Source organism: Cibotium barometz, chromosome 41, assembly GCF_041138505.1.
Source record: "Cibotium barometz isolate CiBa-2024 chromosome 41, ASM4113850v1, whole genome shotgun sequence".
NCBI classification, from domain to species: domain Eukaryota; kingdom Viridiplantae; phylum Streptophyta; class Polypodiopsida; order Cyatheales; family Cibotiaceae; genus Cibotium; species Cibotium barometz.
This window is the reverse complement of record NC_141086.1, coordinates 9,013,619-9,026,573: the sequence shown is the minus strand read 5'-3', so window position 1 is coordinate 9,026,573 and position 12,955 is coordinate 9,013,619.

Sequence of the window (12,955 nt, the reverse complement as noted above, 5' to 3'; positions counted from 1 at the left end):
TTACCACATAGCATTATTGCTAACAGGGTTGACCCCCTCTCCAATGCATTTTTTTTTTTTGCCTTTGTACGAGATGAAAAGATGCAGGGGGGAAGAGAGCTTGAGCTCTTGCAAGCACACACACACACTCACAAACGCTAATAGAGAACACACAAGGTGAGAGGCTGAAAATCTTCTTCTTCTCTACTCAACACTCAACACACCATATACAAGATAAGAGTACACAATAATATGAAAGGTACTCAACCAATACATACACGGGTTCTCTATAGTATGAACCCGACTAAATGAGCTGGCGCTATAACTATGCCAGTCTCTAGAATGGCTGTCACATAGCCTGTCATCCCACTGGCCGCATATCACCCATGATCTCACCAACCATGCTAGTGGTGTAAGTGTGGGGCCTATCCCCCAGACGGGTCATCGGCCACCGCCTCACTAGAGCTCGATATCTCAACACTCCCCCTCGAGCTCAACTCCATCTCATGTACACCAAGCGAAGCCCTGAATCTGCGGAGCTTCTCTGTACCCAATGCTTTGGTGAAGATGTCAGCTACCTGATCCTCTGTGCTGACATAAACAAGGTCAAGGTCTCCTGCCAAGACCTTCTCTCTGACGAAGTGGTAGTGGACCTCTATGTGCTTCGTACGAGCATGAAAGACTGGGTTCTTGGCCAACTGTATACTGCTAATGTTGTCACAGAAAATGACAACTTGTCTATCCACTGATAGACCCAAATCTGCAAGTAGCTTCCTCAACCAAGCTACCTCACATGCTGCCATAGCAGCTCCTCTATACTCGGCCTCTGTACTCGATAGAGCAACCGTAGGCTGCTTCTTGCTGCTCCAAGTCACAGCAGCACTCCCCAAAGAAAACATGAATCCACTGGTAGATCTTCTATCTGAGATACTACCAGCCCAATCAGCATCTGTGTACCCATGTACACATATCTCTGTCCCAGTCTCATAGAATAGTCCACAATGCAAAGTAGACCTCACATACCTCAGTATGCGTCTCACTGCATCCAAATGCGGTTTCCGTGGAACCTGCATAAACTGACTGACCAACCCAACAGCATAGCTCAAATCTGGTCTGGTGATCGTCATGTAGATCAAACTTCCTACTATGCTCCTATACATAGTAGGATCCTCCAAGATCTCTCCTGAGTCTGCACTCAATTTGCCATTCTGATCCAATGGCACAGAAATAGGCTTACAGCATGTCATACCATACTTGGACAACATGTCCAAGCCATACTGTCTCTGCAGTAATCCAATGCCATGTGGTGACCTAATCACCTCAATGCCCAAGAAATATCTGAGCTCCCCCAGATCCTTCATCTCGAACTTCTGTCTAAGCAAGATCTTTACATCAAAGATCTCTGCATCATGGTCCCCCGTAATGATCAAGTCATCTACATAGATGACAACAAGCACAACCCCTCTATCACCATGTCTCACATACAATGAGAAATCTGCATTAGCTACATGAAAGCCAATAGTGACAAGATATTCAGAAATCTTGTCAGACCATGCTCTTGGTGCTTGCTTTAAGCCATACAAGGCTTTCTTCAACCTGCAAACATGCTCGGGGTGACCCACATCCTCATAACCAGGTGGCTGCAACATATACACCTCTTCTTGCAAATCCCCATGCAAGAATGCATTCTTTACATCCATCTGATGTAAAGACCATTGCTTTGACGCAGCCACTGCTATCACAACTCTCACCGTTGCCATCTTGGCAACTGGGCTGAAAGTTTCCTCATAATCAATCCCATATGTCTGCGCATATCCTTTGGCTACTAATCTAGCCTTGTACCTATTTATGCTTCCATCACTGTTATGTTTAACTTTGTACACCCACTTGCATCCAATGGCTTTCTTGCCTTCAGGCAATTGCACTAAATCCCAAGTTTCATTTCCATATAGTGCATCCATCTCCTCATCCATAGCTTTCTCCCAATTCACATTTCCAACAGCCTCATCAATGCATGTGGGCTCAACGACCTGCACAACCTTTGCCATATATGCATAGTGATGTGCCACATAACCATCATATGTAAATCTCTGCACAGGGTTCTTCACTCTCCCTGATCTTCGTAGCTTTTCATTCATGGCTTCCATAGCCTTCTTTACACCAGGTGTTCTCATAGTTGGGATCCCAAGCTCCTCATCAAGGCTCATATCTGAGCCACTAGACTCTCCATCAACATGAGAATGCCCTGCAGAAATGTCAGGCATACCAAGGGGCTCAACCACTTTCTCTTTTCCTTTTCGTGATGTAGTAATCACATTTGCAGGACTGGTATTATAACGCAGCCTGCCACTCCATGGTCTATCAACAGACCCACTAGATGAGGACTCTCCTCGTCCACTCAAAGACTGTGATTGCTGACCTGCATTTTGTGCAACCACACTTCCACTCACATCAGCCCCAATAGCTTCTTTCCCAGCAGCATACCAGCTGCTCATCTCATCAAAGACAACATCCCTGCTTACCCTCAACTCACGTGTAGCAGGGTTATAACACCTGTATCCCTTTTGCTCAAGGGAATATCCAATAAACACACATTTTTCTGCTTTTGGATCCAGCTTAGTTCTCAGCTCATCTGGCACATGCACATATGCAATGCATCCAAAGACTTTCAGATGAGACAAATCTGGTTTTCTGCCAGTAAACTTCTCCTCTGGAGTTACATCATGTATGGCTGCAGTTGGAGTCCTGTTCATGATGTATACTGCTGTAGAAACAGCCTCAGCCCAATAGCAATGCGACATATTCTTCTCTTCCATCAATGCTCGCGCAATCTCTGCAATGTGCCTGTTTTTCCGCTCAGCAACTCCATTTTGCTGCGGAGTGTATCTGCAGGTAAACTGTCTCCGAATGCCATTCTTCTTCAAGAATTCAGAGAACTCATTGGAGAAGTACTGTCCCCCTCCATCTGACCTTAGGCACTTTACATATTTTCCTGTTTGCTTTTCAACCAAAACTCTGAAATTTTGAAAGTGAGTGAACACCTCACTTTTCTCCTTCATGAAATATACCCACACTTTCCTTGTGTGGTCATCAATGAAAGTCACATAATACCTGCAGCCTCCCATAGATATGGTCTTCGTAGGACCCCATACATCTGAATGCACAAGATCTAGTGCATTTCTGCTCACATATCTGTTACGTGGAAACACATGCTTTGTTTGCTTCCCAAATTGGCATGCTTCACATATTTTCTGCATACCTTCCACTTTAAATTTTGGCAGCCCTGTCACAATTCCTTTTGTCTGCATAGACTTCAATCGTTGCACATTAACATGTCCGATTCTTTTATGCCATATGTCTGTGTCTGCAACAACTCCTGAACCATTTGCAAACATTGCAGCACTCATTTCAGGCATGTCTACATTCAACGTAAACATTCTGCCCACTCTGTTGCCTTTTGCAACCAACCTGCACTTGTCTTTAAAATCTTCAACATAACACCCATCAGGGTTAAAACGAACCTGCAAACCCTGCTCAATCATCTGGCCAACTGAAACCAGATTCTTTGTTATGTTTGGTACATGAAGTACATCTGCAAGGTACTTCACTTTGCCATCCTGCATAGACAATGGCACATCTCCAACGTGGGCAATTGGATGAGCAGTGTCATCCCCTGTTTCCACAAAACCTGGTCTTTCCGGGTTTTTCATTTCCTTGAACCACTCCCCATGACTCGTCATGTGGTTCGAAGCGCCTGAATCCACATACCATACATTATCTTTTTGTGCTGCATCAACATTTTCAGACATGGCATTCACAACATGCTGCATAACAAACAACCTTTCATTATCCTCATTATTTCTGCTTGAGGATGCATAGTTGTTTTGCTGCACTTTCCCATTCTGCATGTCAGCCTGCTTCTTATAACATTCTGCCTGCACATGTCCAGGCTTACCACAATAATAGCATTCACGTGCATCATTATATTGCCTTTGCCAATTTCCACGGCCTCTTTGACTCCCCCTGCCTCTGAATTTGCCTCTTCCACCTGCGTGTTGTTGTTGTTGTTGTTGTTGATTCTGGGACTGTTGTTGTTGCTCTTGCTCTGCTGGCCATAATTCTGATTACCTGTTCGGCCACCTCCTTGACCGCGTCCACGGCCTCCTCTACCTCGTCCCCTTCCTGAACTCGTGTAGAAGGCCTGTTGCTCTGAACTGTTTTTGCTTTGTGAAGACTGTTGGTCTTCACCCAAGTTCTTCTCTTCGATAATCAGCATAGACACCAAATCTGTAAAGTTGGGAATGTTTTTCCGAGTCTGAATAGACGTCTTGAACGCCTTGTATTGTGGCCCGAGACCACGTAGACAGACTTCCACTTTGTCATCATCATCTACTGACACACCAATAGATGCAAGGGATTCCACAATACCCTTTATCTTCAATGCATAGTCATTCACAGACATGCTCTTTTTCTCCACAGTATGAAGCTCATTCTTCAACTGTATCTTACGTGCCTTGGTATTTGTTTCATAAAGCTTTACCAAGGTGTCCCACGCCTCCTTGGGCGACTTGGCATCCTGAATATGCCCAATCATGGTGTCCTGTATACTAATGGAAAGCCAATACATTACTTTCCTGGCTCCTTGGTTCCAGTCTTTAAACTCTTTCACATCTGCAGCAGTTGGATTTATATCCGGTATCTCCGGTGCCTCTTCATGCTCACCTTCTATGTAGTCCCAATAGCCTTTTCCCATCAGGAAATTTGTCAACCTGAACCTCCAAGCATGGAAGTTATTCTTATCCAGCTTCTCAGCCACAATCTGTGTTATGCCATCATTAGACATCTTGCCAAACACACAATTTCACCAGAACTGCACTCTGGTTTTTCCTGCACAAATGCTGTATTTTCTGCACAGCGGTACTGTTGTACTCTCAAATGTCACAACCAGTGACTTCAATGTGCATACATACACCCAATGGCAACTGTAGACCTCTTTGCAGCACCCACAGTGTCTGCACAGTCAATCTGTCTTCCTGCAGTTCTTAAAACAGAGTTCTGCAGAGAATCGATGACTTACCCGCAGTGCTCGAAATCGCCTGCTTTCTGAAAAACGGAGGTCCAGACGCGCCCGAAACGCGGTTTCGGCCCAAAAATTTCAGTCCGAAGGACTACAATCCAAAGGACTATATAGTTGCCCTATAGCTTTACTCTCGCGAAGAAAGCTCCTCAATCAGAGATCGTTTGCCGGTGCCTCCCGTAGAGCTCCCGTCAAGGGTGTAGTCACCAACACAATACGGAAGAGTAGTTGAAGCTCTTACCCTCGTACCGCTTCCTGTGGTTCTCTTGCTTGCAGCTCAGCCCTTAGCACGAACCAGGCTCTGATACCATGAAAAGATGCAGGGGGGAAGAGAGCTTGAGCTCTTACAAGCACACACACACACTCACAAACCCTAATAGAGAACACACAAGGTGAGAGGCTGAAAATCTTCTTCTTCTCTACTCAACACTCAACACACCATATACAAGATAAGAGTACACAATAATATGAAAGGTACTCAACCAATACATACGCGGGTTCTCTATAGTGTGAACCCGACTAAATGAGCTGGCGCTATAACTATGCCAGTCTCTAGAATGGCTGTCACATAGCCTGTCATCCCACTGGCCGCATATCACCCATGATCTCACCAACCATGCCAGTGGTGTAAGTGTGGGGCCTATCCCCCAGGCGGGTCATCGGCCACCGCCTCACTAGAGCTCGATATCTCAACACGAGAAACCACTATGGAGAGTCTTACCACATAGCATTATTGCTAACAGGGTTGACCCCCTCTCCAATCGTATAGAATGCCATCTCTTCACCATTGCTGGTATTAATATTCAACCCATGGCAGGTTGCTTTGAAAAGATGTTGCCTTCTTGTCACCTTTCTCATGGTTAGATCAAGATTCCACATATAATTTGTTCGATGAATGGAAGCATGCCAAGTACTAGGCCAATAGATTAGCCGGGTTGATAATGGAGGTGTAACTAGTGATGAGCAAGACTTAGATGGCAATGGCAAAGATGGCCCCATCACCCTACAACTTCTTGGAGGAGATGCTTTCTCTTGTGCAAAACAGAAGGTAAACACTTACAGATTTTAAGAAATGAATTGCTTTTGGTAAGTTAGAAATGTAAGTTTGGACCCAAATAACCACTTGCCTGTTATGCAGATTTAGGACAATAGTGGCTTTTGAGAAAAGAATGGAAGTCTACTTAAAAGTATTTTTCATGCTTCTTGTACGTGAAATAGTAAAATGTATTGTATGTCCATTGGTTGTCTTTTTTTGGATGGTCATAGTCCAACCACAAAGGGGTCCTCAGAAAAAGCATTGTGGTTTGGTCAATGATGCATTATGTTGTATGGTTCAATTATTTATGCAAGCTGAATCAGAAGAAGTCATTCAAATCTGGTATCTAGTCCATGGAGCCAACACATTTGTGTTCACTAAGTACATTGTGCAATCAATTATTTTATGTTCACGCATGAGAATAATTGAAAGAATAAGAAAGCCCCATGATGAGACATTTAAGAAAGATGAATATATAGATTCATAGATATATATTAAATGAGAGAGATAAAGAAAACGAGAAAGAACAAAATAGAAAGAGGAGATGTCGAGGGGATATATAAGAATCCCCCTCCATATAGAGGGGCTATTTATATATCACGCATTTATCCTTGTAGCTTGCAAAGGCCTTCTACATGTAGCGCTTGCGCACATCCCTACCACAAAACACAAGCACTCATGAAGATGACGCAACCGAAAATGGTTCAATTACCAATGAAATACAACTCAAAACCCAACTCCTTACCGATGAAGATGACCTAATATTCTCCAATGCTCACACACCTCTTAACCTTGATGACAGCAAGCTCACCATGCCAACACCAAATTCAACACTCACAAGAGCCTGATCCCAATGCGGATGATGATGACACTTAGGATAATATCTTTAGTGTGGAAAGCCTTAGTTTAGCATGTGAAATCTTCAAAATGTAACATTTTTATGGCCTATATGGAAACTTGATGTGATATTTGGAAAGGAAAAATTTGTCTATATATTGTATGGTTTTGTTCTTTAATGTAAGATGAGTATTTCTTTTATTTTGAGCTAGTTATAGTTTGTGTCTTTACAAAAAGCTCTAAATTTTTTTAAACATCTTGTAAAAGCTATGAACTAAAATCTCACAAAATAATCACACTCCAATGTATGCATGCATAGTAAGTAAGCATACATAGAGCTAGAAGACTCTATACATTTCTTTGTGCGTTGCACTATGCATAGAGCTTTATGCATGAGCTCTATACATGCATAGAGCTATGCATGCATATATAGCGCCTTGTAGCTCTATGTATGTATGCATAGAGCTATGAATGCATACATAGAGCTACAAGGCTCTATATATGCATGCAAGGCTCTATGCATAGAGGTTTATGCATGTTCTCTATGCATACATAGAGCCTTGTAGCTCTATGTATGAATACATAGAGCTACAAGGCTCTATGTATACATGCATAGCTCTATGTATAGCTCGATACATAAAGAAATGCAAGTATTTATGTATGCATTGCTTTATGAATTGCTGTACACATAGAGCTGTACAAGCTTTATGTATGCATTGCTTTATGAATTGCTGTACACATAGAGCTTTATGTACAAGCTCTACACACAAGCTCTATGCATACATAGGCTCTACGTATGTATGTGCATAGGTTTATGTATAGCTGTATGCATTGCTTTATGTGTTTCTCTATGCATAGAGATTTATGCATGAGCTCTCTATATACATAGAACTATGCATGCGCTAGTCCCTTCTTGTATGCCAGCACACTAGGCCATCTCGCGTTGGTTGTAATTCTCCCACTCCATGTTCTTCTCATACACCTTCTCCTATTCTTCTTATGCACCTACTCCACGACATCATGGGATCTTCTCGGGTGACAGGAGATTTGGCTCTTCTTCATTCATTGGGGATGGGGAGAGGGAGAGGGTGTTGTGTTGGATTATTTTTGTGGTGGCAAGGTTCTCCAAGAAATCATACCCAATTACCCTCTATCTTTGCACACCATCATGCTCAGATTCCTTACCATGTAAGGTGATCAGCTTCCTTACCGTGTAACGAGATCCAATTCCCACAGCACTCACGATAAGCGAGGAACCCGGGAATCTAATACCATGAAAGCAAATGTGGGATTGAGGAGAATAAACATTACTAATCGAGTTGGCCACAAATACATAGACATAGAGATATATGTAGAGCATTAGGAGAATAGTATATGTTGAAATTGATTGTGTGTTGATGTTGATTACAATTAGTTCATATAACTACCTATTGCATGGGATTTCATAAGACATGTGTGATGGTGGAGATCCAATGAGGGTTCACATTAGTAGTATTCTTAAAGGGATGACAGCGACGACGGTTGGACAAGGCAGAGTACGAGATCATGTGAAGGTTGGTGACGTTATCAGTGCACATGAGGTCGGGGTCAAGATGATGGTGAGCTCGAGCCTGTGCACAGTGAGCTTGATCCACATGGTCGTTGATTCAAGGTGGTTGAGACTCAAGTTACACGTGGTCTATGGAGTCATCAATGGTGCAACAAAGGTAAGGTAAGGTTTTGTTTTCTTTACTATTTTATAGATAAGTGGCAATGCACAAAAAAGAGAGAAGCAAGAGAAAAAGGTAGGCACTAAAAGTAACTTGAGGGAGAAATAAGACAAAAAGTATTTTTTTAAAATTTTTTAAACAGACAGGGAGAGAGAGAGAGAGAGAGAGAGAGAGAGAGAGAGAGAGAGAGAGAGAGAGAGAGAGAGAGAAGGGGGGGGGAGAAAGAGGGGAAAAAGAAGAGAGAGGAAAGAGGGGAGGAAAAACGGAGAGAGAGATAGAGAGAGAGAAGAAGAAGAAGAAGAAGAAGAAGAAAGAAAGAAGATAGAGGTTTTTTCCTCCATTTTGGCTTTTAATAATAAGCAAATGATATAAATATATACATATAGATGTTTTTTTAAAATTTTCTTTTTTAAAGAGAGGAGTTCTTTTTGTTATACATAAGATGTTTAGAAAATAAAAAATAAAGCAAAGTGTGAAAAAAATGAAAATAAGGAGGGTTTTTTTCTTCTTTTTAATAAAAGAATTTAAAAACTTTAATATAGGAAAAGTAAATTACTAATGGGAGGAAAAACAATTTAAAAAAGGATTTTTTTTCGATTTAAAGTGAGGCAACAACATTAAAGAAAGAGAGATAGGGAGATTAAAGTCACATCAAGTGTAAAAGTGTGAAAGTGTGTGTGGGGAAGAAGGGCAAAGGGGGAGGGGGGGTTGTAATGACTTTGCTCATGTCAAGTTACAATATGTGGCTAGTGTGTCAACAATGATGCATGTAAGCTTAATGTGCAGCGGAGCGTGCATCTCACAGATGGCTCAATGGTTTGGGCTTGTGCACTATAAAGGATCCGGGGGCTATGGCCATGAGCAAAGCCACACCCGCAATAAAGAAAAATGGAAATTAAAACTTTGCTATGCATGGCTAGTAACACCGCCAGATGCAAGCCTTGGTACCTACCGTCATGCATGTGGCCATGCATGCAACCAGCTGGCCACGTAAATGATCATGCGTATGACTGCAAATATGGCCGCACATGTGGTTGTGCATATTGCCATGCATATGACTGCTCATATAGCCGTGTGTATATAACTGCACATTTGGCCACACCTATACATATAATAAAAAATAGAGGGCTCTCCTTGAGGCTACACCCATTAGGACCAAAAATGAAAAAAGAGGACTGCGTAAGGATTGGATTAAGTTTCTTAATCAAAGTCATTTGATTAAAATAGAAGAGACAAAAAGCTATATTAAATGCCTCTTTTCACCTATATTTAGAGAGTAGTGTCTTTAATACGTTGACCATTACCTATCTATTCTTTTTCACCTATATTTAGAGGGTAGTGTCATTAATACGTTGACCACCACCTATCTATTCTTGGTAGCCGTCTTACCTATTTTAGTACACTTTTTGAATGTTTTTTAAATAAACTTATTTAAAAATTCAAATTCATAACGTACTCCTCTCTTCCATAGACATAGCGTGAGTTTTTCTCCCTCCCTGCCATCTCTTACTTTCTCTTTGAATCTATATCATTTTTTGTTTAATAGTTCTTTCTTTTCTCTTGTTGCTATGGTGACTCAAGAGGTGGATCCTACCTCAAAGAAAAGGCACCATATAAACTTAGTGCTTGACAAAGACTATTGCACAAAGAAAAGTATTCATCATAAAGCTCTACGTGATGAGACTGAAGCTCAAAGACTACATGCAGAAGGGAAAAAGCATGTGGATTTGTGGCTTCAAGGAGTTCTATACTCTCTTGATCCATCAAATGGTAAGCCTCCATCATTCAACACTTTACATGATCTTGTTCAATTCATTGAGGATGGTAGAGAAGACTTATCTGGGTATTGCTCAAGATTGAACAATCAAGCTATCATTTCCTATTATTAACACAAACCCATGGTAGAAAGTATGCTCGGTGTGTACAAACAATCTATTAAAGGGCTCAAAAACATTATGCTCTCACAAACTCAACATGTAAATAAGTTAGAAAGACTACTTCAATCATCTTAAGTAGAGACGGCAGAGCTTAGACAAACTAACAAAAAATTGGAGGAACGTGCACTCCAAAAAACCCAACTAAAAAGCATTCCTCTTGGGTTAAGGGCAAGGTCTAGATAGTTTAAGAGTGTAACATGCATAGCAACACATGGGCGTGCTAAGAAGAAATTGATGAAGCTTGCTCAAAGTTACATGAATAGTGTCGGAGGATTTTACATGGATAACCTATGGATAGAACTATGTTCATCAAAAGTTTGCTATCAAAAACAATGAATTAATTTGAAATGCTCAAGCTTATGGAGTGTGCATGGCTTCAAAAGATGGTAGTCAAGGAAGTTTCCAATGTCTCTACCACCTGATAAGGTGGTGGAGACATGTGACAAGGTTTCAATAAGTAACCATATCAAAGCTATGGTACCTAGGGACAGTTACACTACCAATGGAGAGTCATGATACGCTCAAGTGGTTGTTTTATCACACAAAAATTTCAAGCATCATTAATACTTAGATTAAAGGTGAGAAGCAATCAGGTGCTACTGGTGATGAGCCAATGGGAGGAGCCAAAGCTAGGAGATTCTTGTCAAACTATGAGAACAAACAGGTTCTAGCAGTATACGAATATATGACAACACACAACTAACCAATCCAAGATCGAATAATGGTAAATCTTTGCATGAGTGAAAAGAGCTAGACAATTTTATAAAACTACTATGTAAAAAAACGATTGAAGGAGATTACGCAAATTAATTTAAAATAGCAATCGACACTCTTGTAAAAACAATTGTTACTACATGGGGAACAAGGACATAACCTTCTACTTTGGTAAGATATTTTGATCCACGTAATTCATTTATTGACTAATTAATCATTTATCGATCGATTATTAAAATATTCTTTTTTCTTTTTTGTGAAGCATATTTTGTTTGCCCATGGTCCATAGTTTGTGAAGAACCAAGGACATCTTGCTACATGGAACACTTAAGGCATGGAGAAATCACACTATGCTGCCCATATCAACTATTTTTGTACAACTCAACATGGTGGTGAAAAAACAAAAACAAATGCATTACGAGAGCTCTTTAACACATTCTATCAAAGACAAATGCAATGATAAAATGTAATTCTTAAAGACTAGGTAACAAAAATTGGCACGATTATCGATATCAATTTATTACATCATGCTAAATAAAGTGTATCTTTTTGTAGGATGGGAAGTAAAGATGAAGCAATAGTCACACGGTGTTACAAATCTTATAAAGTGTTGAAATTAGGCTTGCAGGGCCAAATGAGTAGCCCACATTACATAATCAAGCAAAGTAGTACAAGTTTTGCTAATATAAGTTCTCATGTTCTTTTAAAATAGTCTTTTTCTTTTCCTCCTCGTCTCCTGTTTTCTCATCTTCTCATCTTCGAGATTGTCTTCCTTGAGCGGCACACACTTCTCCTTGCACAACACAATCTCCTACTTAGGGTTGTCTTCCTCTAGTAGCTTGCCTCTATATCAAAGAAACTTTTGGCGTTCGTAGTCTCCAAGAGCACGAGTATTTAAATTAGGAATTGCCTTAGCATAAGCCGCATAACATAAAAAATACCCTGCCCTTGATCCCCAAAACCCTGGACCATATCCAAATATCCGTATTACTTCTTGCTTCTCTAGAAATATAATCTTTTATGCATCATGTTCGATCTTAGCATATCTGTTGAGATTCAAGCTCGATGTCAGTGTGAGCCAGCTATGCTATGTGCTGGCAGATTAGGTAGGAACATGTGTGAGACATAAATGACCGCGTGTCCAGCTGGTCATTGTGTGTGTGGACATTACATTAGGTTTACTTTGTAGTGTGGACATAACACTATGTTGTGTTCTCCTTTGTGTGTGTGAGAGAGATGGTGACTATGGCTTCTCTCCTTCTTTATGGTTGATGATTATGGATTAGGGTTTGCTTCTCTTGTGTGTGTTACATCCTGCTCCTGTTTTTTATCATGGTATCAGAGCCAAGAGCTCATTAGCTGTGTTGTGAGAGTGAGTGAGAGAAGAGGGAAGAAGAAGAAAAAGCTGTGAAGGAAGCCATTGGAGCTTGGAGCAAAGGAAAAGCTGTGGAGCACACACCGGCATCAGATCTGAGAGCTAAGGACCATTGGTGAGTGTAGCAAGACCCCCTCTGCGGATTGCAGGTACCAAAGAGCAAGTTAAGTGAAGATTGAAGGGCATAAAGCAAAGGAAAAATTCTGTTTTTTTCTCTAAGCTTTCATGGAAAGCTTGAAGTGAATGTATACTCTTGGCAAATGTATACACAAAGGCACATGTATTCGGGCT